The sequence below is a fragment of the Salvia splendens genome, chromosome 13 (assembly GCF_004379255.2).
Source record: "Salvia splendens isolate huo1 chromosome 13, SspV2, whole genome shotgun sequence".
Lineage (NCBI taxonomy): Eukaryota > Viridiplantae > Streptophyta > Magnoliopsida > Lamiales > Lamiaceae > Salvia > Salvia splendens.
The window spans coordinates 8,727,066-8,734,535 of record NC_056044.1 but is presented as its reverse complement, the minus strand read 5'-3'; the positions used below and the strand labels follow the sequence as shown (position 1 = coordinate 8,734,535).

At 35.0% G+C, this 7,470-nt stretch overlaps 1 long non-coding RNA gene across 1 annotated transcript; it reads right to left on the bottom strand.

Annotated features, from left to right (window-relative positions):
• Positions 1 to 443: 443 nt before the first annotated feature.
• Positions 444 to 914, bottom strand: LOC121761551. Its single transcript, XR_006042030.1, has 2 exons — positions 774 to 914; positions 444 to 652 (listed from the first exon to the last, which is right to left on the bottom strand). It is a non-coding gene; the product is annotated as an uncharacterized LOC121761551 (long non-coding RNA).
• Between the last annotated feature and the right edge of the window lie 6,556 nt (positions 915 to 7,470).

Sequence of the window (7,470 nt, the reverse complement as noted above, 5' to 3'; positions counted from 1 at the left end):
GGTTGGTTAGGAAATCTCTTTTTCTTGGTTTACGGTATGTAAGGCTAAATTCTACCGAATTCTTTTCTTGTGCTTGGTTGGAGTGTCTTGCAACAATGAACTAATCAAAATTCCACCAGTACCCTCAACTTATTCCCTTATTTCCAACTTTGTGCTCATGGAACCCTAGCAATATAATTTGTTCCTCCCGCCAGAATTGTAAATTCTGTGCTCTTATTTACCGTCGTCTGCCTCCATACAAACCCTCATTGCGACTCTTGCAATTCGATGTCGACCGATTCGCCTAAGCTCACACAACGGTAAGTACCTTCCGCACACTTGGTATATGCTTATGCATCTATTACATCATTTTGGTATGTGTGATGGTTGCTCTCTTTGTTGATATTTGTAAAGGATCTCAAGTTTGAGATTGTTGGATTCAAACTCTCTATTTTGCTGCTACATATACAAACTATGTTTTATTTAAGCCATTCTGTTTGTTGGGTTCAAACTCTCTCTTTTGTGTTTACATGTTTGGAGGTCAATATGAACACTGTATTTTGTTGCTGCATATACAAATCATTGCATTTGTAGTCTCTGTTTTGATAGGTGGTTTGTCGGAATTAGAAACCAAAACATTTATGAGAGTACCATCGAGAGCACCGAGACAACCCTGCACATAATAGATTCAAGGCATGTAAGTCAAACACGTTGAACAACAAGAATAAGTGTGATCTGGTGAAAATTATAAATAAAATATTTTGTTGTTCGGCCTTGTCACAACAATAAAGTACCTTCAAATGTTTCCATCTCTAGTCCACATAATTATCAGGTATTGCCTCAGGTTTGACGATAAACAATGTGTGCGTTTTCAAGTTAGCTCGAAGTACCTCATGGACGTAGCATGAAATAGTATGGCCCGACCGCAAAAAATCAAACCCGCAGATACGAATCTTCTTGTGATGTTCTAATACGCCTAAAAAAGGCCACTTGTTCTTCAATATACACAAACCGGTTGTCACGAAGAGTACCCAGCTATCAGAACAACGCACATAGCCTACCAAATGCATTCCGGTCCATCCTAAGATTGACCAGGCTGTCCGTGTCAGTAACACCAACCAATCTGTTCATGTGGCTGACTTGTTTATGCACTGTGTCGTTGATGCTATAAGGTGTACAAGTTGAGTTCTCTTCCTTTTATTGTGTCGACCCAATCGTTTGAGGATAAGGTATATGATACATAGTCGAGCTACAAGATAATTCCGTATAATATCCTCCATCATATGCAACACATTTTTTTCTTTTTAGAAGTTCGATCCATCTATCAACAAGCAATTAGGAGTAAATATAATTGCTTTGTCAAACAAATGAAATATATGAAGACACCAAACCAAATCTTTCATAAAGATATGTATTGGCAGCATAAACTTGAAACTAAAAAAAGTATGGACAAAAGCATATCTGCATAGAAGATGGATATCACGATTGTTCACAATCCTCAATAACACAATCTTTTCATCACATCAATATGAAACGATTCCAACACTGTATATTGTTCAATATTGCTAAGAAAAGATTAGCAAATTAAAATAAAAACTTACCAATTTTTTGTCTAGCAGCACCACATGAAATTTTGGCAAACCAAAACAAAAAGAAGGAATTTTGACGCTTTCAAACGAGATGACTTGTTGAACCCAATCGAATAAAGAAGACGATTTTGAAAACCATAATTGGGTAACCCAGATTGCCAATTAATTGACACAAAATGTTCTTCCGATGTTGTGGAAAAAAATTAGGGCTTTTGTACTCAATTAATGCACCGAAAATCCAATCTCTGAATACTAACCTTCTCTTCACGCTGAAGTCAATGTGGGGTTTCAATGTACCTTCTTCAAAAAACTGCTGCAGTCCTTAGTAGTTTTTAAAATAGCTTAGGTTGAAGGCGGCAAAAATGGTGATATGTACGCACAAATATGATAAATGGATATAGGGGTAAAAGAAAGGGTTGTTTTGGTATATTATGTAAGGTATAAATAAAAAAAAATGAGAAAAAGATATGCTATCTCTCAATTTTGTGCAGATACACTAACTACAGAAATGTGAATTTATGGAGCGGGCCAGTGCACAAAACTTAGGTCTTTCAGAAATGGTAAATATTGAACCAAACACATGAAAACATTAGAAAACAACCACTATCTATGCTTATCTGACGAACCAAACCACACCTAGATGTTAATGTATGCTTTACTAGTTCTTGTATTGCTAGTTTTAGTAGAGCCATTAGGGTTTTGTTTTGGTGAAAGTAGCATATGGATTGTCTTCATCTTATTGGAGAAGGTCCAAGGTCCCAAACATTAATCTAACTCGTAACACTTTCATCTTCTTTTCTTTGTCACCATTTTTGTTGTTTTATTTCTTGGTTGGTTATTTTTGGGTTTATTGAAATATTTGTCATGGGTGTGTTTATGTTTCTTAAATCCACAAGATTCATATTAGTGGTCAACTAGGTTCATTGGACACCAACCTCAAACTAAGCAATACATGGAGTCTAAACCAATCCAACAGTCCGGAGGAGAGTTTAGAACATGGGTAATGGTCCATCGAGTTCGCATATTTTCAACTCGGTGGTCCATAGGAATTATCCGTAAAGAGGAATTTTCGCAGATTTCTCGCCTTTTATAACTCAATCTCTTCTCAACTAAAAATAGAGCCATAGGGTTTTGGTTCAAACACCATCTGAGAGTTTTGGTATCGATCAAGCAAAGCAATGAAAATAATTCATGGAAGACTAAAAGTGCAGAATTCTCCACGAGGATTTGTCTATTTAGCTTTATGTTAACCATATTTTTTCTCGTTTTTGATATACTTTAATTGTCTATGAGTAGCCAACCTCTTATGATTCTAGGATTTGAGAATAGTTGGTTATCATATTTTCCTGATTATTTATCGATCTCGTTTTACTTTAATAATTAATGTTCCTAATGTTTTTAATTATCTGATCAATAATTGAATGTTCTGTTGTATTTTACAAGACTCGAGAGGTGAGTATCAATACTTAATAAAGGGCACAAAATATAAAATAACCAAGGATGTTTGAAACTAAGCATGACGCCAATAGATCATAAAAACTGTTACGAGTTACATGCTCATGGTTCGGAATTGTACCCAATGTGCAATCCACTATCTAAATGTTGGGGCTTCTTTTTATAATGTGTCTACTTAACTTAGCACTCCAAGGGAGATCTCAAATCTGATGTGGCATTATTGCCTCGTTCAAGCAGGCTTAGGCAGGAGTCCAGCTCAACTACAGCGCTTAGCTGGCCAGCCGACACTCTAATATTTTTCTCTTATTTCTCATTTTCCTTCATCTTCTCCCCTCAGACCTGTCAACCTTAACACATAAAAAATGCACATTTTTGTGCTGATTTCACAATTTTAAAGCTTATCTCTAGCACAACTGATTACAAAAAGGAAACAATACAATCGGTCTATCAGTAAGCTTTCCCCGACTAGACCTATTGTTGCTTTGTTTTATTGTTTTCATTATAATTTATATCCTTATTCTGCTTTGTTTTTTTACCTTTAATAGTTAGAGTAACGAATGTACGATAATTTTTTTTTCATATTTCTAACAAAAAGCACAAAGATGAATCCGCAATTCATGCATCTTCCATCATAATCTACCATGTTGCAAGTCTCCTGCTTGACCCAAAGCTGAAATATCTTTACTTCCCACCACAATCTACCATGTTGAAAGGTCTCCTTCTTAAACACTTAGCCGAAATATCTTATCCAAGGATCCAACATTGATAACAACTCTTACCCAACAACCAAGATCCTTTATGGCTAAAATAATAACTCAAAACTTGAAAAAAGAACAATGCTAAACTTGTGTTCTTTCCCTTTTTTTCTCGCATGTATGGGTAAGAAATACTATTAAGACGTAGCCAGCGGCGGATCCAGGTGGGGTCGGCCGACTCCATCGGCGGTCCACTGAACACTGCCGGAAAATATCATCTTCGACCTTTGACCTGGTGCAGTTCCGTCTCCGACCCCACGGCAGCTTCAACTCTACCCGAAGCCTTGTGCCTTTTTCAAAAAATAAAAGGAGAAAGGAACAATACTAATAAGAATAGAGGAGAGAGAGATAAGGGGAAGGGTTGCAGAAATTTCAGGGATCTTATGTTGGAAGGATGAGAAGGACAATGGTTGCTTTAATAAGGTTAAATGATTGAAATATTTGGGCCTATTTTATTCTAATTTGTTGGGCCACCAAAAATGTTTGTAGCTATAGTATTTAATTAAAGAGGTTGGCTCATTTTGTGGATTAACTAAGCATAATTATTTTTATAATTTTCGTTTCATCAACTACAATTTCATTATATTTTTTGTTTACTCATTTTTTGAAACTATTATTAAAATATTTGGTACTAAGAATTTTAATGGCTATGGTATATACAAATATTCAGTGACTACTTAAAATATAATGATTTTTAAATAATTATTTAAATATTATACTCCCTCCATCCGTCGTAAGCGAATCATTTCTTTTGGACATATGATTTAAGGAATTAATTTTTAAAGAGTTAAAGTGGAGAAGGTAAAGTATGAGATAGAAAAAAGCAAAGGAGTGAAAAGAATACAATATTTGAGAAAATAAAGTAAGAGAGAAGATTTTTTGCTTTAAAGGGAATGACTCACTTATGGTGGGACATCCCAAAAAATAAAAGTAACTCATTTATAACAGAGGGAGTATTTATTATTATTATTATTATTATTATTATTATTATTATTATTATTATTATTATTATTATTATTATATTCGACCCCACAGATTCCATGTTCTGGATCCGCCATTGGGCGTAGCATACCTCTTGCAGTTCGAGGAAGCATAAAAACACAAATATATTTTGTGGAATTTATACAATGAACATTTCCAACTGGGTTCAGCTTAATTGAATTAGGCATCCGGCCCAAATGTTATGTGATGACCCCATTACTTTCCTAAGGCTTCATCGATGGCCGCCACGTGGGCACTCCACCCGAATCACGCTCCTTGGCCGTTGAATACAGTCTATGCTTGATGTGTGAGTGTTAAGTGGGAGACGGTTCACTCCCACTTAATTATTCACTCATGCTCTCTCTCGTGGTAAGGTTTCTACTTCTCTCACTTCTCTCTAGAACTCTCTCTCTCTCTTTTGTAACCATCTCCGGTCATCTCTTGCGGCCATTCCTTCTCTCCTATTAGTGAGTTTGAACGGATTAATCTCTAGCTGAAGCAACCTCTGGGTTGTTTTGCGAGTTCCGATGCCTGGTTGAACTTTTGTGTTCGACCTGGTAAGTTGGATAAAGAAATAAATTCCACGATTGAACTTCCAAAATAGATAATCCATTAAATTAAGTTCTAACTTTTTTTTTATTCAAAAAGTTAGACTTTGTAATTCTTATAGATTTAATATATTGAAATTCCATCCAATAAAACAGAAGAATTATCCCTTATGAATTTGAATTCCAGGTATTCTTATATTCTTTAATTTCATTTTTTAATCTAATTAAGAATTAAGGAATTTCTCATTCGAAGGGAAGTAGACTACTCAAGAATTCCACATTTCATTTATGTCGAAATTGAATATGAGATTTCTTCGGTCCTTTTGGTGAGATACAAGAGATCCTTGTGTTCTTGAGACGTGTGTGCGAATTCATTGCGAGTGTTGTGACATCCTAGTGTTGAGAAGGTTGTGGTGTGCGATAATCGGTTAAACCCTAGGGTTTCTAGTTCAGGCTATCCTACGGTGTTCATCTTGTGACTGTCGGATGAGATTGATAAGGTTCTTGGCCTGGTGCAGTTGTTGTGCAACCTGAGCCATATATTCCTAATCTTATGTTTTCTTAATTATTACCGTGTATTGTTTTAGTATTAAAGATATGTTGTTCTTGTATTACTAACGGTTTAATTAGTGTGCAGGTGATATAAGTTGGACAACTTGGACTTCAGTCAGTGAAGACTTAAGTGTAGTTAGTGTTCCAGTTGTATCTTGTATTGGTAATCGTGTATACATTTTGTATCTTGGTCTATTGTTTTGAGAAATTTATCATCTCTAGGGGTGTGCATTCGGGTTTCGGTTCGGTTTTTTGTCAAAATCGAACCAAAACTGAAAAACCGAATTTAGGTCAAAATCCAAACCGAACCGAACCCGAAAAACCAAAAAACCAAAATCGAAAAACCGAAAACCGAACTTAAAAAACCGAAAAAACCGAACAAAACCGAAAAACCGAAAAACCCGAAAAAATAAATATAATATTAATATATATATGTGTGTAATTTATTTTATTTTTATATACTACTAATAGAATATTTATATAAATATAAAATTAATAATACATATAATATATATAATATAGTAGAATTTATTAAAAGGATATACTATATATTATATATAATATAATATATTAAATTAATAGAATATATATATAATTCGGTTATTCGGTTTTTCGGTTTTTTCTTCACCCGAACCGAAAAACCGAAATTTTTAAATTTTCAAAACCAAACCAAACCGAAATAACCGAACCGAATTTCAAAATTTCGGTTTGGTTCGGTTCGGATATTCGGTTTCCGGTTTTTTTCTCACCCCTAATCATCTCTCAACTTAATACAAAAGATGTCTTGGTAAACAGTGAATTCAGAGTGATCTGATCCCTACATATTCGATTGAAAGACATGAATGAAGTATCTTGTACTTGAACATGCTTGTTTCGCCAAGAAATCTACGACGACATTCACCTCCCAGTATATATGCTCCACCTCATAAACATATGTATCCATAATTTTATTAATTCGCACAACTCATCATAGTTCCTCTATAGGAACACAAATGTACGTTTTTACAATCCAAACGCTCGTATCTTCTTAGCTTCTTCGGTAATATTTTATATCTATCATGATAGATATACTAAAAAATGGTGTAGAATTTAAGTTTAATATAAGAATAAAGGATAAAATTGGTGCTAAACGAAGAGCCAGAATACGAATTTGGTCAAAAACATTAACTTTCTAAAAATCGGGTCCTAAACATTTGATATCGTTGTCGAAGTGGTCCTTTTTTATAGTTCCGTCAAAAACTAACGGTCAGCGCCCAATTAATGATTTTTTAACTTAATTAATATACTAATGCATAATTAAACAAAATTCAATTTTTTTTTAAATTGCTAAGAAATTCCAAAATCGACTCTCTCTCTCTTCTTCCTTCTCTTCCAACTCTCCTTCATTCTTCCCAAATTGGACTCTCTCTCTCTTCTTCTCTCTGGCGCTCAGTGTGTTCGCATCTTTCTCTCTCTATGCTGGCTCCTCCATAACTCGCTGTCATAGTGTGTTTCTCAGCATTACTGTTATCCGAGATCAATACCGCCGTCGTCCACCATTGTTGTCGCCATCAACCCCATTCCTTTTGGTCCTGCTCATCTCTCTCTCTTCTCGGTGGTCCGGCGTTGTTA